The 24,225-nt window shown below is 38.9% G+C and overlaps 1 protein-coding gene across 3 annotated transcripts in view; it reads left to right on the top strand.

Annotated features, from left to right (window-relative positions):
- The window catches only part of LOC309477794 (NACHT, LRR and PYD domains-containing protein 3-like), a 105,079-nt gene that overhangs the window by 44,177 nt on the left and 36,677 nt on the right, over positions 1–24,225 (top strand). For 2 of the 3 annotated variants that reach the window (XR_014198704.1, XR_014198705.1), the window contains 2 exons: positions 20,442–20,527; positions 20,813–20,929. The exons of the other annotated variant lie outside the window; for it this stretch is intronic. The gene's annotated coding sequence lies outside the window, so the exon portion shown is untranslated. The remainder of the gene's footprint in view (positions 1–20,441; positions 20,528–20,812; positions 20,930–24,225) is intronic. 3 annotated transcript variants of the gene reach the window in all.

The following is a 24,225-nucleotide window of genomic DNA, read 5'->3' as shown; positions in this document are numbered from 1 at the left end:
TGTATGTGTTTTTGTCGATTTCCCATTCATTTCCTATGGTCGGTCATTTTTTATCAAAGAGCACAAGTGTGATTATTTATTTTTATGACCACTTAGCCTGCTCAAATCATGCCTCAAATTTGTTGTGTGTTCACATTCCAAATGCCATAAAAGTCACCAAGTTTCGTACCATTCCGATGAAGCTGTGATTTTTATAAATTCAAAACAGAAAAATTTTGGTCAGAAATGACCGAAGAGCAGCAGAGGAATATGTCCTAATAGGCTCGTTTTATTTAGATTTAAATGGTGTATAGGCTATATTCTGTATGATATAAATATGATATGTAATGTATGATTTTAAAAGAATATGAATGTATAGATTATATTTGAACTATAATGTTTATGCTGCCTCATTATCATCTCGCAACTCGCACTAAGAGGGCACGCAGCAACACAAGCGAAAATCAGAAAGAGTAAGTACATATTTACCAAGCGGCAACCTCCCTGTCTCTCTCTTGAAACCAACACGGAAGTAAATTAAACAGCAATTCGTCAACTGGCCACTTGAGGCTGGCTGCAAAAGTGAGTCAAGTCTGCATCTCCCCCATGTTAAAATGCCCAACTTTACAGCAGAAACAAACATGTTTACAGCCTGGGGCAAAAAGTGGTTTTGACTTTTGAGTGACAGGTGTATTCCCGCTGCTGTGGTCATTAGTCATCATTAGCCGTTTGTCTGCTGTCTGTTAGCCGTCACGTTACCTCAGCTCATTGTCTGACTGTAAAAATAAATAAATTTGAGTGACGCGCTGCCAAGATGGCGACGGTCGGCTACGGCCACTTTAGGCTTCAAAAACGGTCTTCAGAAACCTACGGGTGACGTCACGGACACTACGTCCGATTATTTTTTTTACAGTCTATGATATTTACCCACTAGTTTACAGATGTTAGTTCAATTTTGTTTATATACTTAGTGATAAAAAAAAATGTAAATGTGCCTGTGTGGCTTTACAAAAATTGTTTTGTTGCTGTTGTTGTTATGCATGCACAACATTTGAATTAGTGATTGATAATGTTAATATTATATAGATTAGTTTTTGTTGTTATTATCAACATGCTTAATGCCCATCAGTTATGCATGTACTGGTATACTTTGTTCAACTTTTTATTTTTAGGAATGTGGTAGCATCACTCTCACCTTCACCTGCAACTCACACAGGCGACAGGTGTCGTTCAGTTTTCAGAACAATTGAAAATGATACTGAGTAAGTACACCTTTACCCTTTCTTTTAGATTTTCTGTTTACATATTCTGTTGCAAAGAGGGCCAAGACAAACGTTCAGGCAAGCAAAAGGCAGTCACTCTGTCATGGAAAACAGAGACTGAAATTGATATGGTTCCACAGACTCTGAGATTCCTGCCGACACGGGAACCTGGACCACAGCTGAGTCCTGCTGACACACACACTCCCCAGAGTCTCTTCAAGATGTGTTTTCTGAGAGTGCAGTGTCAACTCTGTGCCACAACAGCAGGCGCTGCCATTGCAAAAGGCCGCAAATATAAATGGCCAGATGTCAGCATCAGTGAGATGTACCGAAACATTGAGCTGCTGTTTTACATGGCCATGGTGAAGGTGAGCTCCATCAGGGACTACTGGCGGCAACACAGTCTTTTCTCTTTGGCTTTTCCTGCCACAGTCATGTCAAGAGACAGATACCGAACCATTGCATGGAATGTGCACATGAGTCTCTCAGATGCAGGTGAGGAGAATGACAGAAAAAGGGGCACAGCTGAACATGACCATCTTTTCAGGGTCAAACCTCTCATGGACACTATCCATCATGCTTGTAAAGCCATTTATCATCCTAAAAGAAACTTAGCTGTGGATGAAAGAATGGTGGCATGTAAAGCACACACTGGTATGACACATGGCAAAGGACAGCTTGCTAAAAGGCAGGACACACATGGGAAATGCCAGGCATGTAATGTTCACTTGTGTCTTCCATTGAACAGGAACTGTTTTAAAAAATGTCACAAAGACTTGTAACTCTATTCTCAAATCTGTGTGCCGTGAATGTCAAAGTTTACGAAGCTTATGTGCAATACTATGTGAGCGAGTAGGCTATATGCATAGGTGGATGAGGGGGCTCATATTCAAACCGTCCATCTTCAGTAAGACTCTCGTCTCTCTCTATGTGCACTGAACACTTTCATTATTTTTCTTCCATCTTGCACTGTCCCTGTTTGCACTTTTGCCCTGAATGTGTCTTTTGCACTGTCTTTTGTATAGTTATACTTTTATTCAGCAAGGATGCATTACAGTGATCAAAAGTTACAGTAAATACATTTATAATGTTACAAAAGCTTTCTATATCAGATAAATGTTTTATTTTTATTGTTATTTTTTTTACTTTATGTTCATCAAAAATTACTGAAAAATGTTTTACACAACTGTTTTCAACATTGATCGTAATCATAAATGTTTCTTGAGCATCAACTCGACTCGGTTACTAACGTAACCTCGGTTCCCTGAGATAAGGGAACGAGTATTGCGTAGCTACAGGCTTTGGGGAAAACCCCTTTTTCTCAGAATACTTAAGTCTTTTGTATAACAAGTAGTCTTTTGCTACTGGACAGCCACAACAGTGCAGCACACACCCACCCCGCTGAGCGCAGAGCCCGCCAGAATGGGCATCTGCCTATAAAAGACGCTTAATTTCGCCATAGATTCAGATTTATCTCTTAGAAGTCTTCTTCGCCGAGAAAGCAGATCCAGCACACTCGTCAGCTAGCGGATCATCGCGGCGAGCTGTCGCGCTGTTTCCCTGTGTTCTCCGGCGAGAGCTTTTAAGGTGGTATTTTTTTCTAAAAGAGTAGCGATGTTGCTTTAACCCCCTGAGGTCTACGGTATCGCCGGCGATACCAGCTCGCTTTTTTTTTATTAGTGTAAAAGAAACTCATAAATACTCTGTTGACTTTGATTTTCCATAGGAGTTTCATACATCAATCGATTCTGTTAAATGTGTATTATTTTTGTGTATACTCACAATAAAAACAAAGTGTTGTGCTTTTTGCCAAATAAAGAAAAATAAACACGAAGCGAGTTCTGCCTTCTCTCTGCCAGTGAAGTCCATTCTGAAACGCGTCCGAAAATTAACAATAACTCAGCGAATACTCAGTCAAACAGACATACAGGCACACAGGCATGAAGCTTGAATTATCTTCTTTTAAATGAAGTAATTTATATAAAAAGCTAATATTCTCATCTTGTGAAATCTGTATTAAAAGAGAGCGATTCCAGTCGAGCTCATCTCATCTCATTACGTTATAATCGGCCCCGCCCACGGAGAGCGCGCGCTATTCAAACGCAAATGGCTGAGGCAATCCTGTGAACGCCCCCATCAGCTCGAGAAAACACACAAGTTTATTTAGATCATTACTTGTTTACACCGTCTTGCAGCGCTGTGAGGAATAATACTAATGGAAAATGTCCCTCAGAAGTGCGGGTATATCGAGGAGCGAGCTGAGGAATACTAGTAAGTTTTTTCCTTCTCACGTGAATTTCTTCACGTGGGTTTCTGTTTATGAATGAATGAACGGCACAGATGCGCGCTGTTTACCACAGCTGGCAAAGACAGTTTAAATTTAAATCGCGTGTGTGAATGAATGATGATGTTTTAGCAAACTGCATTGCTATACTGAGATAAGTAAACATCGACTGAATGTTGAAATAAAATGTAGGCTATTTGTATAAGCAACGTATTAAACTGCAAATTAACAATATGCCCTAATATTTCATGAAAACAACGTTACAGTCAGACGAAATATGAAAGACAACATTTTGTTGACTAGATTTGGGTACAGTTTTTACTGTAGAATATACTGCCACATCAAATAAGCTTTTGTTTAGCAATTTCTATATATAAAATACTATTTTTGTCAAAAATAAAGTCATCAACTAAGATGTTAGCTGTGCCAATGTTGGTTATATTCAAACTAATGAATACATAGATAAAATGTAGGCCTATAGGCCTAATCATTTTTTTTACAAAGAAAGAGTACACTTGAAATATTGTTGAAATTGTAATTATTGTTGTAATTGTAACCGTTTTAATAAAATAGCAAAACATATTTACAAGATAGATGTAAGCAAAATCTTAAATGGTCAATATAAGTCTTCTTCTAAATATATCTTTTGTCATTGCATTGTGGCTCAGTCAGTGTCACACCTGAGTGAATGGCTAATTATGCAGAGTGGGTGTATTCTAAGGTGTAAACCACTCCTCGTTCACGCCCCCTCGCATATTGGCTTTCCAAGCAAAACCTGTTTTACATCAATTTAAATCAATGTATGGTTTTATGTGAACGATAAAGCAAGACTATTTTCACATAATTTTGAAGAAAAAACTATAGGCGAGGACATCCATTAGTCAAAAGTCTTATTGCCACATATTTAGTATGTGTTTTGTGGCCTTATTTCAAAAACTTTAATTTTTAGTTTTTCCGATAACCACGCATAAACATTATTCTCTCAAAAATGAAAACATGTACATACATGTGGCTCACATATTATTGTAGTCCTGTTTGTGCTATATAGAGTGAATTTACACCTTTGCCATTAATATGTTTATAAGCAACTGAAAAAAGCACAAATGTCAGAGCATGTCAGAACACCCCCAGGGCCCAAAAAAACGCTCAGACTCCAGAGGGTTAAATGTCGCGCCAGTGTGGCACATGCAGACACAGCGAGTGTGTAAGGCCCATGCAGACGCAGCGAGTGTGTAAGGCCCATGCAGACGCAGCGAGTGTGTAAGGCCCATGCAGACGCAGCGAGTGTTAAAGGCCCATGCAGACGCAGCGAGTGTGTAAGGCCCATGCAGACGCAGCGAGTGTGTAAGGCCCATGCAGACGCAGCGAGTGTTAAAGGCCCATGCAGACGCAGCGAGTGTGTAAGGCCCATGCAGACGCAGCGAGTGTGTAAGGCCCATGCAGACGCAGCGAGTGTGTAAGGCACATGCAGACGCAGCGAGTGTGTAAGGCCCATGCAGACGCAGCGACTGTGTAAGGCCAATGCAGACGCAGTGAGTGTGTAAGGCCCATGCAGACGCAGCGAGTGTGTAAGGCCCATGCAGACACAGCGAGTGTGTAAGGCCCATGCAGACACAGCGAGTGTGTAAGGCCCATGCAGACACAGTGAGTGTCTTTTCAGAACGCAAAATAAAGTAAACTGTGACATATTATACCCAAAAATTCTTCATACAGTGACTACCTGTAAAATATATAAAAATTTGGGACCAAAAATGATTCCGACACTTTGACCTGACCATGTTTTGCTGAAGTGTGTTTTCTTTAATTGCTAATGCTCTTTTTACTCACAGACTGAACAAAATGAAGCATTGCTTGGTAATTGGTTGAGCTAAACTGCTATTATCTAATTTTGTAGTTAAATTTAACAGCTGACAGATATTCAACATAATTCATGTGTGAGACAGTCTAACAGAAGGATGGACAAAACCAGTCAAAGTGATTTGATAACTCTGAGTTCTTGTCATATTTTATTACCATTTTCTAAATTATAGTGAATAAACTGTGTTGATGTGAGAAATGTTGAAGGTGTGTGAATAAATTTTGGTTTGACTGTTCATGCTGCTCACATATTACAGTAGCCCTGATTGTGCTGAATACAGTGTAATCAGACATTAGCCATTAATGTCACAAGCTTCGAAAATGGCGAAAAAATATTTTAAACTTGACAGATTCGGGACCGTTTGTAAACATAAAGCGAGCTTGCCATAATATAACAGAGTACAGAGAAACAACGTTAATAAAGCATTTCGAACACGGAAAGCATATTTTAATGCAAGCGTTTGTAAACACTGCGGCCGGCCAGGATCAACACAAGCGAAGTAATGCAGTCCGGGGCAAACGCCAAAGTGACAGTGGGATCATCAACATACTTTACCTGTTGCTGTCCGGAGATGTGCACCCGTGCCCAGGTCCGACTTCCCGTGGTGCCAGCTGCAAGGACGCAAGGAGCATTATCCCTGCTTCTCAGGGGCTGGGGCTCACTCGACATCGACCGGGAGGTGGATCTATCGGTGGTGGGGAGCAGAGATCTCGGACAAAGAGGGCTGTGACGCCGGGCTTGGTGAGCACCGAAGGCCTGGGTTGGCCATCTGTCGGCGCGTGGATCGTCAACAACGGCTTTCACCGTTAAGGAGCAAACATCTATTTCCTTGCCCTACGTTTCTGATCCTACTGGATCATATCGTCCTGATGTCACAGTAACTGGTCATTGCGCTCAAGGTAAGCGTGAAAATCTGCACGGTACAACCCACAGTGCATTCAAGGGCATCGTAAACCCTGCTCTGAAAAAACACCGCAAACTGAACTTTTTTTAACCCCCTGGGGTCGGCGGTATCGCCGGCGATACCAGCTCACTTTTTTTTTTCTTATCATTTCAAAAGAGATTCAAAATACTCTGTTGACTTTGATCTTACAAACAAGTTTCATACATCAATCGATCCTGTTAAGTGTGTATTTTTTTTGTGTATACTAACAATAAAAACAAAGTGTTGTGCTTTTTGCCAAATAAAGAAAAATAAACATGATGTGAGTTCTGCTTTCTCTCTGTCAGTGTAGTCCATTCTGAAACGCGTCCGAAAATGAACTGTAACTCAGCGAATACTCAGTCAAACAGGCATACAGACACACAGGCATGAAGCTTGAATTCTCTTCTTTTAAATGAAGTAATTTGTATAAAAAACAAATATTCACAGTTTATGTAATATGTATGAAAAGAGAGAGATGTCAGTCGATCTCATCTCAGCTCATTAAGTTTTAATGTGACCCCGCCCACGGAGAGCGCGCGCTATTCAAACGCAAATTATCTGAGGCGATCCCATACAGACCTGTGAAACGCCCACATCAGCTGGATAACACACACCGCGAGTTCACTTTCAGACTCATGTACTTTACGACGCTGTGAGGAATAATACTATCTTAATAATAATCCTGGAAAATTTACCTCAGAATTGCTGGAAGTTTCATTTCGAGGATCAACGGATCCGGCTGAGGAATAGGTCAGTTCAATATTTCCTTTGTTCTAATCGCAAGTGTCTGTACACGCAAAAAGACTGTTTAAATATGAATCGCGTTTCTGTGTGTGAATGAATGAACAGCTTTTATCAAACTAAGCTTATAATGTTGCCAATTTCTGCTCATATGAATTGAATTACGTATGATAAAATGTATAATTTCGTTTTTACAAGTAAAAATTACACTGGAAATATTGTTACAATTTTTATTGTTGCTGTAATTGTATAACCTTTTTAATAAAATAGCACCAAAAAAAATAATAATAAAAAAAATATATATATATATATATATATACAAGGATAGATGTAAACAAAATCTTAAAAGGTCAATATAAGCCTTCTCTTTAAATAATTGTATTGTGTTTTATTAGTGACACATTTGGGTAGAGAATATATTCCAAATCTGAAAATACAGTATGAAAACAATTAACAGCACAATTACTAGAAATGTTTACCTTGGATATTATACAATTTGCAAGCACAATTTGTGGAAAAAACAACAACAACTGTGAACCAATTATATAATATATTGTCCTTGCATTCTTTCTTGTGGCTCAGTCACACACCTGAATGAAAGGCTCATTAAGTATGCAGCCTCATTATGCGGGCCCCATTGTCTCCTCAGGTGTGAATCACGCCCACTCGCATATTGCCTTTCCAAACAAAAAGTGTCTTACAAAATTTAAATCAATGTATTGTTTTATGTGAATGATTAGGCAGGATGATTTTCACATCATTTTGAAGAAAAAACTCTAGGCGACAAAATGCATTATTCAGAAGTATTGTGGACACATATTTAGTATGTGTTTTGTGGCATTATTTCAGAAATTAAAATTTTTAGTTTTTTCAATAACCATGCATAAACATTATTTTCTCAAAAATACAAACATGTACATACATGTTGCTCACATATTATGGTAGCCCTGTTTGTGCTAAATAGAGTGTAATTACACCTTTGCCATTAATATGTTTATAAGCAACTGAAAAAAGCACAAATGTAAGGGCATGTCAGAACATCTCAAGGACCCCAAAAACACCTTAGGCCCCAGAGGGTTAAAACCGTCAATCACTCTCGACTGATCTGGGATTAACAACTCAAACCTAGGGGTCTCTTTGGAGGGCATATGAACATCCGTAGCCTCACCCCAAAGTCTTAACAAGTACATCATCTTCTCACTAACTCTAACTTAGACTTTTAGGCCTGTCAGAATCGTGGTTACATAACAACTCTCCATCTGCTGCATTACATGTACCAGGGTATAATATCTTTAGACGGGACAGATCTGAGGGAAGAGGGGGAGGGGTCATGATTTACATAAAAGATCACATCAACTGTCATCAGATATGTTGGCCTTTTTACCATGATTTGGAGTGTATTGGGTTGAATATAGTGCTCTCATCTGAAATGTATTTTGTGCTCATTGTTGTATATCGTCCACTCTCCTCTAATAATGTTTTTTATATCACTTTTAAAAAGCTACTTCAAGCATGTGATTTTAAAACCGAGGTAATACTACTTGGTGATCTAAACCAGTGGTTCCCAACCTTTTTAGGGTACTGTACCCCCAAAACACTTTATCCTGCCTGAAGTACCCCCACAAGCGCATGTGATCGGTGTGATTTTTAGATTTGGTGTAAAGTTTAGGTTTGCACAGTGTAACATCTATATAATTGACCTGTAAATAATGATATTTTTACTTCCTATAATAACTCATACTTGTCTTCGTTCAATATTTGTATGAATTTTTCACATCTTCACATGTCCAGACCAATTATACAAAAACAAAGATCACATTTTATATACATAGTAGCAGCCTACTCTAAATATGTTTAGACCTGTATATGACACAAGGACTCACCAATCAATGAGAAACTTGACCCTGTCTCTCACTCATAAGCTTGGTCAGTCTTGGGGGCAGTGTGGCAACAGCAGCTATCAGGCTTTTCTCCAAGTTGAGTCTGTTCCTGTGCTTGGACTTGATTACGGCCATGGATGAAAATGTCACTTCACATAAATATGTAGATCCAAATGGCAGGAGTTCATTCTGTGCATGTTTCCCCAAATCAGGATATTCCTTCTCCACATCACACCAGAACTGTGACAGGTTTATTTCTGAGTACCTCATCTTCAGTCCACGGTCTGAGGACTAGAGATGCGCGGATGGGCTATTATTTCATCCGCAACCGCATCACAAAACTCATCATCCGTCCGCCATCCATCCGCACCAACGTTTTTGACCAATTTTCAAAACCGCACCCGCCCGCCATCCGCTGATTGGGCGCTGCAAGGCGCTGCTGATGACTTGGTTCAACCGCCCGCCACCCACCCGAATTTAATTAAAATATTATTTTTCGTCACGTCATCCGCCCGATCCGCGGTTTATCCGCCAACCGCGCATCTCTACTGAGGACACATCCAGCAGATTTTCCTGTAGTCTGGTATGAATGTTGTTATCCGTACTTTCAGTCATGAAAGGATTACGGACCCAGTCAAGTTTGGCAGACTTGCTTTCAATATCAGGGAAGTAGTAGTTGAACTCACTGTTGAGTCTGGATAAATGTGTGCTTACTAGTTGCACTATAGGAGCTCTGTCAACATCACCTGCAGAAAGGTAGCTGTTGAGCTGCTGGAAACAACTTGTGTCCCCATCTTCACATTTACTCTCCCACAGTTTGATCTTCTTCATGAATCCACACACTTTGTCATACATGTTTAGGATGTGTGTGTCTTTACCCTGCAAAGTTAAATTCAGGTTGTTCAGTTTGCTAAAAAAATCTGCCAAAATCCCTGCAGAGGAAACACAGCGGCTGAGGCGGTTCAGTAGGTGTGGACGTGAAACCGAAAACGACATACTGTTCATGAAATGGCCGGTACTTTGACTTATCAGCTTTCTTTCTTTTTTCCATGGGTTCACTTGAGCTGCCGCTAGCACTGCACTGCTTGGAACGACGCATATTTTTAGCCATTGATCCATAGCTAGCTAGTGTTTTACTCAAAGCTATAGCCTCTCTGCCTGTTGCTATGGTTACACTACCACGCGGTCATGGACAAGCAAGCTGAGAATCAGTTGGCGGGCAGGACAGGATGACTTAACTGAATGGTTTCCATATTATAACATGATTTTATCATCCCACGTACCCCCTGGGGACTGCTCACGTACCCCCGGTTGGGAAACACTGATCTAAACTGTAACTGGCTAAATAAGACTAATAGGAAATCCCTTAAAGAGGCTACATGCAATTTTCTGAAATTTAAACTCGCGACTGACACCTGTGGCCAAAAAACGGAACTGCTCTTCCTTTCTGCTCGCTCTCGTACGTGCACACTTCACAAGTCATCCGCTGCAAAGAAGTCAACATTATGTTTACAGAGGTAAGAACAGTCAAATACATATATTGTTTGAGAAACTAAGTTTGTTTGCTGACTAGCGGTGGTGGCAGAGTGATCTGAAACGTTTAACATGAACGAGCTTGACGTCACATCCGCAGACAGCGCGCGAAAAATCCGACCCGACAGAAAATAGAAAAAATAGGATACAGGCTTATAGGTGCACCCACTGTGAGCGGACAAGGTGTCAGTATGCTCATCAGGAGATGTTTGAGTCATAAATGGTAAAATAAAAAGGCTATTGTTACGTTTATTTTGGGGGAAAAGTTGCATATAGCCTCTTTAAGTAGATCTCAGACAGTCTGGATTTTATCCAATTATTGGAATGTCCTACTAGAATAACCACATCACATTCAGAAACAAGCCTGAACGAATTGTAAAAACATTTAATTTTATTACTGGACTGTCTGACCATAATCTGACATTACTGTCAAGAAAACTTACAAAAAAGCACTTTCATCATTCTAATAAACCTGTGGAGCAACTCAGGATTCCAAAGAATGAAATGCATAATTTTCAAAGGGCAGTACAGCAAACTAAATGGACAAATATACTTACTGGGATCAACATAGAAGTTGTTAGCAAGATGTTTGCCACCAAGCTACAAAGTCTAGTTAAGGAGTTCAGTAGAAAGGTAAAAGGAAAGGAAAAAAACAAATGCACTCCCTTGGCTCAATACTGAAATATTTAATCTGATGAAAGAAAGAGACTCTGCTCTAAAAAGACCATTAAAAACTAAGTAAAATAGTGATAGGCATAGGTTCACTTCATTACGTAATCAAAGTGATCAGAAAAGCTAAAGCCAATTTTTTTATAACAATTATTAATGAGGGAAAGGGTAACACAAAGCTGATCTGGGAACAGAATAAGAATGTGATGGGAATTAGCCAGAGGCTTAGAAACCAGTTAGAGTTGAACCTGAATGGTAAATTAATACAAGATCCAACACAAATAGCTGTAGCCTTTAATGAAAATTTTTGCAACGTGCTAGAGAAAGCAGGCGAAGGCGAGGATCTATCTGCAGGGTTTTAATGAAATAACACATAGAACAAATAATAAAGAACTCCAGGGATAAAGAAACAAAACCACGAGAAGGACCGAACTAGAAGCAACCATACATGTACAACAACTGACAAAGTAACAAGTGAAACACAAGGGCTATAAATACACAGGGGCAAACAAGCTTAACTAGGAAATGAGGAAACAAGATACACCTGGGGAGACTAATCAACATGAAAAACTACATAGGACTACAAGACTTAGCACAAGACAGGAAATGACAAAAGTACACACAAGACAAGTGGAACACAAGACAGGAATTTGTCATGATTCCTGTCTTGTGTTCCACTTGTCTTGTGTGTACTTTTGTCATTTCCTGTCTTGTGCTAAGTCTTGTAGTCCTATGTAGTTTTTCATGTTGATCGGTTTTATCAATTCTGTGGATGAAATCGCACAGAATTTTCCCCTATGGATATTGTCAAAATAGATGAAAGCAAGTATTCTTTTAGCATTAAATCTATCTCTGAAATTTAAACCCAGGCAATTATTAATTCTCTTAAAATCTCAACAGCAAAAGATATTTATGGAATGGATTCTAAAATGCTTAAATCCCTGAATGAACATCTAGCCTACCCTATCACACAAATTGTTAACCAGTCAGTACTAGAGGGGATATTTCCAACTACCTGGAAGACTGCAATTGTAACTCCCATATTTAAGTCAAAGTCAAATGACCCTCTGAACATATTTAACTACCGCCCAATCAGTATTCTACCTGTGGTCTCCAAGGTTGCTCAAAAATGTGTATCAGAGCAGCTTGTCTCTTTCTTTAATAATAGTCCATTTACTCTTCATCCGATGCAGTTTGGCTTCAGGGCCAATCACTCTGCAGAAACAGCAAACTGTTTCTTTTTAGAGACTGTTCGAGCAATGGTTGACAAGGGAGGTGTTGTTGGCGCTGTGTTTTTAGACCTTCGTAAAACTTTTGACACAGTCAACCATCAGGTCCTTATTGCCAAACTCTCTACTTTTAATTTCTCCCCTTCTGCAATCAAATGGATTGAGTCATATTTAACTGGTAGAACTCAATACATTTCTGTGAACAACCATCGTTCATTAGCTCTTAATTTATGCACAGGGGTACCACAAGGATCGATACTTGGCCCACTTTTGTTTAGTCTATATTATCAATGATCTGCCATCAGTTTGCCCTGATATCAATACACTAATGTATGCGGACGACACTGTAATTTATGTGCATGCCAAGACAAAACATCTGGCTGCTGCCAAACTGACCATAGCTATGGATCAGATCACCAATTGGCTAAATCGTTCGTGCCTTCAACTAAATGTAGATAAAACTGTGGGAATGTTTTTCACAAAGAGACAATGTAACATTGTGTCAAATATAACGATTTCAGGTCAAAACATTTGTGTATTTGGGCGTTATTATTGATTCATATCTTTCTTTTAAAGCACATATTAAGAAAGTGTGCAATAGGGTCAACTTTAGCCTAGCTAATTTTACATATATTAGAAATGCACTTACTTTTAATGCTGCCAAATTATTTATGGATGTCATGATTGTGACACATCTAACATATTGTCTGACAAGCTGGGGACAAACTAACAGTTTATCACTAAAGCCATTAGAAACTCTTTATAAAAAAACTCTCAAAGTTTTGGACCAGAAGCCTAACAGTTCACATCATTGTATTATTCTTAATAACCATAAACTGCTAAGCTGGGAAGATGTAATTAAATACAAAAACATCTGTCTGGTCTACAATTTTTTGCATAATACTGCTCCTGCTCCTTTTAATTATTTTATTATCCAACGTAATAATAGCAGTCAGATCACCAGAAGCACCACATGAGGTGACCTTCTAATCCCATTCAGGAAAAGCACATTTGGTCAATTATCATTTTCTTTTACAGCAATACAAAACTGGAACTCTTTGCCCACTATAATCAAAGACATACATACGTATTCCACCTTTACTATACACCTTAAAAACTGGCTGTCCGACAATTATAACTGCACACATTAATCTGACAGATGTGATGTGACATGGTCATGCTGCTGCCACTAGATCTCTGCTGCCTGTCTCAATGTTAGGTCCTGTGCGTTTCAATGTGGCCTCTGTGTGATTATTTTGTATGTTGATTTGTACTGTTTTAATGCATGAACTGCTTTTATGCCTTTGCAATCTGTGCTTGTTTGTTTGTGCTTGCCTCAATTTTGTGCCACACGTTTGTATGTCTTACTCCCTCTTGCTTAGCCCTGCTGTAAATATAATTGTAATGCATTTTATTTGATGTATGCCTTCTAACAACTGGCCGGGGACTACAGCTGGAAAATAGCCGTAGAGGCTAAAGCTGCTCTTTTTATCACAAGGGACTGTCCACGTCATTATAAACTAAACTAAACTAAATTAATTGATGTGTTTTAAAGCAACTGAAAAAAGCATAAATGTCAAGGCATGTCAAAACTTTTCCAGGGCCCCAAAAACCCCATGGACCCCAGAGGGTTATCAGCATATATAGCAGTAGGTTCTGTATATTACACTGCTGTCACTTTAATACACAGAAATCACAGATTTCTTTCCCTGCTGTTTACGTTCACAGACATAACTGACTGTGTTTATGTGAACTTTGTGTGTTTTTGACATAACCTTGTGTGTGTTTGACAGTTTAAGATCAATAAGACGTGAAAGAGAACTTAGTTTAATACTCACGGGATGCTCCGTCTGACAGCCAGCTTTCTGTGCGCGTGATTCGGTGTGTGCGCTCAGAAAACCATAGGCTTGTTGGACTTCATACAGCACAGTGCAGAGCGATCGGCGGCTGACTTGAAGCAGTGCATGCCGGATAGAAATTGTGTCCAACTTGAGACAGCGCCGACGCCTCGTGACTGTGACGTATGACATCAAAGTACAACGAGAGCGATTCGAGAGCAGCGGCTGGTTCATTCTGCGCAGTTTCAGAGTGGGTCACAAGCTCTGATGAGGACACAGCTGTTCCACGATTGGCCGAATCCACCACGACAACGACCACGCGTGTTTCGTGTTTATTCTCACACCAGCAGTTCCACTAATGCTCACAAATCTGTTATTTACAACAGTAAAGTCTCTTTTCATGTAGTCGTGATGTTATATTGTGTCATGTGTAACAAAATAAAACTGATAAAAAAACGTAGACCGCGCTGCATTGATAGTATAGCCAAGCTTATGTTGAATTTTTCTTATTGTACAAACAGACGCTGTATTACAGTACATAAAGTTTTAAATGAAAATGTCTCTGAAATGTCTGTGTATTTGGCAAATATTGCATCTATTTCACTTCAGCTGTGGTAAAGTATGGAAACACAGTGCAAGAGTCAGTACAGGAAGCAGAAAGTGTCCGACTTCACATCTCAGTTTTCAGCTCCTCCTCTTCCAGCCGCAGCCGATGTCGAAAACACCTCATATATCAGAAGTTTAGACTGATATGGCTTTAAAACACATGCAGATAATAAACTTTACTTTTGTCACGTGAGCGTGAGATTACAGATGTTTTCATTTTTAGCAGATTATCCAAGGCACAAACTGTAAGGCTCTGCCCTCTTCTGGAAAGGGGGCGGAGCAGCAGCTCATTTGCATTTTTCAAAAATTGACATTTACAACATGGTATAATAACTGATCTGTGGGGTATTTTGAGCTGAAACTTCACACACACACAGTCTGGGGACACTGAGACTAATATTACATCTTGTAAAAAGGGGCCTAATAAGTCCACTTTAATTTATGCCATTTCCACTGTCAGTTGTGCTCGTTCCTGTTGCGCGTCCTCAAACTGATAACGCACATGAGTCTGTGCAGGAGGAATGAATCTCAGCCAATATTTGATGTAGACTGCAGTAATATTCAATCACCACAATAGTGCTAATGCACTACAACAGAGAACAAGTACAAGCTGCAATAACAAACGCCTCGTACGCGGGACTCGATCGTTCACGTCAACGCCATGCAGCAAAGCCACTTCACAGGTCAAATTACATTAATTGTTCATTACATTAAAAGACACTAAAATAAAAACAAAAATACTTTTGAAAAACTAGAGATTGTGAAAAAATGATAAAAATAATTACACTTTTTAACGGATCTCTATAGTCGTCTAAAACCCTTCTGATGATGTAATTATTGGTTTCATTGCATTGCTGATCATGGTTTGGAGTACTGATACATCTGTCCTCTCCAGTGAACACAGTAATCTCAGACACACACAACTAACTCAACAGAGGATGTGATTGGATATAAATGCAGCATCTATCTCATCTCACAGTACAATATCTCAAATATTGTTTTATTCATTCTGAAATGCCTGAGCCGAAGTCATGAAATGATTTGATGTAATGACCTCCCAGAACTATCTAGAACATCCCAAACATCAGGTATCTGAACACAATAACACGACAGCGCTTGTTATTAACTTCCATCTGCACACCCTGAGTCATTTATCATACAGGATCAATAAGCGACAGTGGCTTACACAGCAATTTACTGAGATTTTTTGAGATAACCATTTTATTGAGATTTGATGCCAGTTTCCCAGGAAGTATTGATTGTGTTCACATGTTGTGATCTAGTACTCTTAGACCAGAGGTTAAAGTCACCATAAAATAAAAATGGACTATTCTTGTTTAAAAAAATAAAAAATAAAAAAAAAAAAATAATAATAATATAAAAATACATACAAAATTATGTAATATTGCAGTGTTTATTCTAAATTATTTATGGGTGCACATCATTATAGTGTTAAAAATCTTGAATCAGAATAAGTTCCTCTTGCAACATCTCTTCTCTTCTCTGGTGACAAGGGCGGGGCTATAACCTGTCACTCACATGAGATCCACCAATAGCAAACCACAACCATCCAATCATCCAATCAATTCCCCACGGACACAATCAAGCCCCGCCCACATTTATTCTTGTTCCAGAGGCATTTCACTTGTATAATCAGAACAATAGGGAAGAGAAGACCAGCACAACTTCAGTTTCATGATGACTTTAAGACAAATTAAGACCAACATGAAGCCCCTAACTAAAAACACAATATATTTAATGGCATTTAATGAATTGTAATTTATACTTAAACCATTACACTTGTATGAAAACATTTGCAATTGTTTATTAAAAGGTGTCAATGATGTTTGAGATCTAGTTTCACCAGCAGGTGTCGCCAGTGCACAACGTTTCCAGACCAAAGTAGTTGCTTCAATTAAAGCTTCTTTACTCTCTGCCACCAATAACAAATCGATCCACAGCTACACCTGACAGGAGCTGGAGGCCGGAGGAGAGACTCATGCTGCGACCTAATCCGCCTACTTATACTACGCCCTAAAATTATGTACTCTTTGTACTAAGAAAAAGTACATACTTTTGAGTGTGTAGCAAAAGAGTAGGCAAGCTTTGGGACATACTACTTCGTCATCTTTAACAGACAGCTCTGTTGCTTACAGAACTATCACAGGCTCAGCTCCCTCCTACTTTCACTCACTCCTACGAGTCTACATCCCTACCAGACACCTACGATCGGTCAACGAGCGACGTCTCGTGGTTCCATCACAGAAAGCCACAAAATCACTTTCCAGAACATTCTCATTTACAGTTCCATGCTGGTGGAACGCTCTCCCCACCCTCATCCGGAATGCAGAATCCCTGACAACATTCAAAAAACAGCTGAAAACCAATCTCTTCCGTGAGCACTTAACCTTATAAAAAAAATAAAAATAAAAAAAAGAAAAAAAAATCCTTTCCCTTTGAAACATCACTTATCAGGCTTATGCTACTCTGAATAATACCAGAACTTCGTATTTTGAGCACTTCCTGCGTTGTTGTTGCTTTTGCCTCTTTATGATGACTCGCTGAACTTAGTCCTAATTTGTAAGTCGCTTTGGATAAGGGCGTCTGCTAAATGACTAAATGTAAATGTAAATGTAAGTTACGTGCATCCTGTCACCATAAACTGCCCTGTCAATCATCTTGTCACAGTTAAAATCCTCCATTCCATCTAATTTCATTTCCTACCGTTTCGGAGAGAAATGTTGTCGCACGTTGATCTGCAGTCGTGGGTCTTTCATGCGGAGACTCTCCTCATGTGTTTGCAATATGAATATAATGATGCATTTAAAGGTTAATGGCTAAATGTATCTTTACAAAAGTTCACACTGTTGTTGCAGATGAAATATAATGTGGACAACATTGAATAAATACATTTTCGTCAGGTTAGATACTGATAATTAATCACTCAAACCCCTTTATCTGAACCTCTCTACATAACTACCGGACTTGCACTTCCTCCATGTCTGTTTTTTTTTTTTTTTTTTTTTTTTTTTTTGTAGTTCTAATCAAATCCTTGTCCAACACGCAATTGGTTGTGGGTAATTTTAGCCATTAGAGTGAGCACGGATCTGCACCTCGGATTCTGACCGGAAAAAGTAGACCATCCGGGTATCTTTGGAATAATAGAGAATTCCTCCTTCTCCATTTATTCCCACTAAACTGCACCGTATAGCAAAATGCAATCAAATATCAAGCTGCTCTCTCTCTCTCTGCCGCTATATCTCTCGTCTCACTGTTGAAGTAACCATGGCAACGAATAGTGTATCCTGCCAAGATGGCGGCGCCTTCCCGAAATGCGACCAGGGGGCTAATCCATCACCCGAAAAGCGTACCTCCCCCGGGGGCTGCCATTGGCTAACAAGCCTTCACCTGCTGTTAGCATTCCATTGACTCCCATTCATTTTGGCGTCACTTTGACAGCGAATAACTTTACATCTGAGGCATTTAAAGACTATTTGTCCATTGTTTATTTCTAAAGAAACGCGACAATGTATAAAAGGCTCCATTACCTTGTATCTTACGTTATGGCCCCGTAGAAGCAGTTTTTGTAAAAATAGGCTAACGATTGTGTCGTAACCACGCAACTCTCTGGAAATTACCGTATAGACAGGAGGAGAAGCTCTCAGTCAATCGGGGGGACATGGAGGCATAAAGTCTGATAAAGTCAAGGGAGAAGCCCATAGAGAGTCATAAAGTTGCTCCTGCTCCTAGCTCATGGACATCTCCTACTCACGCTCTCCGTCTCTGCAAGGTTCGGAAGGGAATGATTCAGATTTCTCTTGGCACAGCTACTAGAAGACAGACGGGTTGCTCACGTCACATCTACGTGGTCAAGCTCAGTGTGAGTCTGCGCTCAGCCATCAGGAAGTGAGTGCTTCTAATTGACTTCACTTTTCTCCGTTGAAATCTATGGGGTCGCTGTGTCCATTTATTTTACTGTCTATGAATGCGACGCGGAGTGAAACGCGTGACGTCACAGAGACGCACCGTCAGAATTTATGCCCAAGCTTCAATTTTTTACATTTTCATAACAGTTTATAATGATTTAATTAGTGTGCTTGTTTTGACTGAATGTTGATTGGCATTCAGGTCATGTAACATTCGATTTCAGCAAATTACATTTTAAAGAGATGCACCTTAAATGCTTGTTTGTGAATGTTTTTGACAAGTGCTTTTCTTTTTTTCCAATGTGCTGCTGTGTAAATACCTGATACTAGTGATGAACAAAACAACATATAATGATAATAATATTCCCATGAGTTATCATCTTCAAGCATAAATCCATCTTTATAAATTAAAAATGCTCTGGGATGTAAAGACTGTCCCTGTTCTGCTTTGTTTGGGTGACTATTTTTCTATCCAACACATATCTAACATGAGTTTCTATTACTGTCGTTTTTACTTATTTCCACATGTCTCCACACAAAGTTCACAGCGTGAAATTATTGCTGATGGAAGGAAACGGCGACCGGAAATTTTTTGCCAGAATGAAAGTGAAAGTAGATGTTCAGTGTTTACATGCGCCATTTTACACCAGGATGGAAGATTTGGATTGTAAAAAAGGCATCTAATGCTAATGTAGCAATATTTAATAGTATTGTTTTTCGTTGTTTATGTATGAAATGACGTGCTCTTAAAAAACATGAACGTTTTGAGAAGCTGAGTTGAGTTGCTTTTCGATCAAGTGATCAAGTATTCAAGTGTGGCGCATGAAAGTGACTTTCTAGTTAACGTAAGTAACCACATATGAACTTAAAGAGGATCTAAATCTTATTATTGTGTCTTAATTGTCTTTTTGTTGGATACAGAGGCCCTATTTGTTATGTAGGCTTAATGTTCGTTATCTACACATAAGGGAACACTACTTCTAAATGTGTAACATTCTTTAAACCAAACACTTTTTGATTTTACGTTTGTAGTGTTTTGATATAATATAATCAAAAGTTAATGTCAATTACAAAGAGTGCTGTTGTTACAACCTACATATAATTAGTAAACATTTTTTTTTTTTTTACCAGCAAACAAGTTGGAATAAATATTGAACACATATTTGTGCATGTTAGTCACTTCACAGATGTACTAAATGTTGGCATATACAATGACCACAGTGTGTTTGTGGGTCCAGTCGAAGCACATTGTTACAATCATCTCAGCTATTATACTTATATATATATTAATACTTGTGTGAATGTTCTATATCAAACTGCACAAGAGAACCTGTTGATTCCGATGATATCAGGTTGTCATTTGATTCCAATTATAAAACTTAAGTGAACTGATACAACATGCATGTCATTACTTTATATAATCTATTTTCACGGTGTTGCAGAAACATTATCACATTAACACATTTTAACAGCATTACTGTTGTTGTTACAGTAGTTTAAAGTAGTACTTTAAGTAATAAGTGTTTACAAATGACATAATGGGGGGAAAAGGGAGAGAAATATGGCGAATGTGAAACTTCAGTGTTTGTGTCAACTTCTCAAAGACACACAGGACATCTGTGTCATAAATCTGCTCCTCTGTCCTCATATATTACATATGAAGGTGAAATACTTTGTCAGTGTGTCTGAATCAGTGTTTCTGACTCTTCAGGCTTACCTGTGACGCTCCATGAAGACTGAATGAATCATGGAGGACAGAGAAACATTCAGAGATGGAGATGTTTCTCCAGCATTCAGGTACATCACAATCTTCATATGACCTTAATGTTATGGATAATACAGTGTATGTCACATAACAGGGTGTTCTGCATGTTTGCCATGATTGGGAAGGTGTTCTGAGAGCTAGTCTGGTGCCGTGAATGGAATAGATAGATGGCTGGATTTATCCTTGTGCAATGTCTTCACTCTTCAACTTTTGTGAAGCTTCTCTTGGATAGACTTGGATAGATTCTCTATATGAGGTTTATCTACATGTAAAATAAGCTAAATGAAAATGAGTTTCTGTCTCCTTTTCTGATAAAGTCAATTCCATTTGGAGAGATCAAACTCACCGGAGTCCAGCTGTGTGTCCATGAAGAGTGACCAGTCTATGGAACGACCACCAGTGTTTAAGGGAGAACACACATCAACTGATCTGAGGTACAACCTTTTGGATGGATAGATAACTATCACGGTGCAATGTACAATTGTCAAGTGAAAAGGGTAGTTCACCCCAAAATGAAAATTACCCCATGATTTACAACCCGAATTCCGAAAAAGTTGGGCCGTTTTTTAAATTTGAATAAAATGAAAACTAAAAGACTTTCAAATCACATGAGCCAATATTTTATTCACAATAGAAGATATATGACATAACAAATGTTTAAATGGAGAAATTTTACACTTTTATCCACTAAATGAGCTCATTTTAAATTTGATGCCTGCTACAGGTCTCAAAAAAGTTGGCACGGGGGCAAAAAATGGCTGAAAAAGCAAGAAATTTTGAAAAGATTCAGCTCGGAGAACATCTAGCAACTAATTAAGTTAATTGATATCAGGTCTGTAACATGATTAGCTATAAAAGGCAGAATCTCTCAGAAGTAAAGATGGGCAGAGGCTCTCCAATCTGTGAAAGACTGCGTGAAAAGATTGTGTAATACTTTAAAAACAATGTTCCTCAACGTCAAATTGCAAAGGCTTTGCAAATCTCATCATCTACAGTTCACAACATCATCAAAAGATTCAGAGAAACTGGAGAAATCTCTGTGCGTAAGGGACAAGGCCGGAGACCTTTATTGGATGTCTTTGGGCCCTCAGACGACACTGCATCACTCATCGGCATGATTGTGTCAATGACATTACTAAATGGGCCCAGGAATACTTCCAGAAACCACTGTCGGTAAACACAATCCGCCGTGCCATCTGCAGACGCCAACTAAATCATGCAAAAAGGAAGCCATATGTGAACATGGTCCAGAAGCGCCGTGTCCTGTGGGCCAAGGCTCATTTAAAATGGACTATTTCAAAGTGGAAAAGTGTTCTATGGTCAGACGAGTCCAAATTTGACATTCTTGTTGGAAATCAGATCAGATTCAATTCTGATTCAAGATTCAACTTTATTGTCATTAGACAAGTACAACCTGTACAACTAAATGCAGTTTTACATCTAACCAGTCAATCAATCATTAAAGTGCTTTTTTTTTATAGCAATGTTAAAAAAAAAACATAAAAATACAGAATGCAGTATGATTATTAAAAAAAGGCATTTTGCAAATATGATGTATAGAGTTCTGTAAAAATTCAGAAGATCCATAGGCCATATAAGTAGAGATTTCTTATAGTGCATGGTTGAAATGTATTAGTAAAGTGCATAGTGATCAGAGGTAGTCAGACAGTCTATAATCCGAGTGCAAGAAAATAAATAAAGGAGAGAAATGGCGGAGCAGCACAGGGACAGGGGCTAGTGTTGGGGCTTGATGTTGAGCAGCGTTATGGCGTTGGGAAAAAAGCTGTTTCTGAGCCTGCTGGTGCGACTTCTAAGGCTCCTGTAATGTCTCCTAGACGGGAGGATGGAGAACAGTCCTAGACTGGGGTGTGTGTGGTCCTTGATGATATTGTGAGCACGTCGCAAACACCATGAGTGATGTAGATCAGTAATGGCTGGGAGTGATGTGCCAATGATTTTTTGTGCAGTTTTCACCACTCGCTGTAGTGCTTTCCTGTCTGCCATTGTGCAGTTCCCATACCACACCGTGATGCAGTTAGTGAGAATGCTCTCAACTGTGCAGCGATAGAAGTTATAGAGTATCTGAGGGGACAGTTCAGCTTTTTTTCAATTTCCTGAGGAAGAAGAGGCGTTGTTGAGGTTTATTGATCATAATGATCACCTTTTATTATATGCTGATGATGCTACAATAATTGTTACTGATGAGAGGAAAGAAATAATAGAAAGTGAATTAAGTAGAGAGATTGCAGAAGTATCCAACTGTTTGTTTGTTTGTTTTTTCAAAATAAGCTGTTTTTACATTTAGGGAAAACTGAAGCTATTTTATTTGGCTCTGCGGCTAAATTGAGAAAATGTTCCAAATTAGATGTAAGGGTTGGAGATTTGACTATTACTTCTAAACAAGAAGTGAAATACTTAGGATGTACTTTGGATAATAAATTGACAGGGGATAGCATGGCTGTTGTAGTTCATTCTAAAGTATGTAATCGAATAAAATTCTTAGCAAGACAGGCTGCTTACTTAGATAAACAAACCTTAAAATTGTTAGCTGGTGCATTAGTGCAAACACATTTTGATTATGCGGCAACTTTCTGCTATAGTGGCTCTACGAAACGAGTCAAAAGTAAATTACAGACTGCTCAGAACAAGTTGTGTAGAATTATTCTGAGGCTTCATCCATGAATGCAATTGAATAATAATCATTTTAGGGAAATAGGGTTTTTAAAAGTTGACAAAAGGGTAATTTTTCTTAAGTTGATGATGTGTGTCCAAAATATTACAGAGAAATGTTCCGAAGTACTTGTATGACTACTATGTTTTTATAAGAGATGTTCATGGTTTTTCTACAAGGGCAAGGATAAATAATAAATACTTGTGTCGGTTTAAGAGTTTAATTGGGAAGAATTATTTTTTGTATTCTAGTGCTGTTGCTTGGAATGAATTGCCTGATTGCTTAAAACAAATTCAAGAAGAAGGTCCTTTTAGAAGAGAAGTTAAGAAATGGCTTTTTTAACTATGTTTCTAGATGTTATTATGTGATATGTTGATGTGTGTTGATTTCATTCCCATTATGAACTGCTCGTCCATTTTTGAATACAGAGGACCACAATGGAAATAAACCTGTGGCTTTATTGTGTATATCCTCGACAGTTTTTAAAAAATGTGTATGAATTGGTCTTTTGGGCTTGATTGTACTTGTTTTAACTTTTATTGTCAAATAAAAAAATAAAAAATAAAAAAATGAAGGTATTGAGTGACCAGGAGAGGTCTTGTGAAACGTGGACACCCAGGAGCTTGAAGCTAGTGACCCGCTCTACTTCAGCCCCATTGATGTAAATGGGTGTGTGGGTGCCTGCCTTTGCTTTCCGGAAATCAACAATGAGCTCTTTGGTTTTGGAGGTGTTGAGCGCAAGGTTATTATTTGCACACCATGCAGCCAGATGCTGCACTTCCTCCCTGTAGGCTGATTCATCATTGTCCCTGATCAAGCCAAGCACCATTGTATCGTCTGCAAATTTGATGATGGAGTTAGTGTTGTGAATGGGGGAGCAGTCATGGGTGAAGAGGGTGTACAGTAATTGGCTGAGCACACACCCTTGTGGCACACCAGTGTTTAGAGGAAGTGTAGTGGAGAAGAGGTTATTTAACCTTACCATCTGGGGTCTGTTGATCAGAAAGTCCAATATCCAGTTGCAGATGGATATGCTGATGCCAAGCCTGTGTAATTTCA

This window comes from Leuciscus leuciscus (genome assembly GCF_965113295.1).
Source record: "Leuciscus leuciscus genome assembly, chromosome: 16".
NCBI classification, from domain to species: domain Eukaryota; kingdom Metazoa; phylum Chordata; class Actinopteri; order Cypriniformes; family Leuciscidae; genus Leuciscus; species Leuciscus leuciscus.
This window is presented reverse-complemented; position numbering and strand designations above follow the sequence as displayed.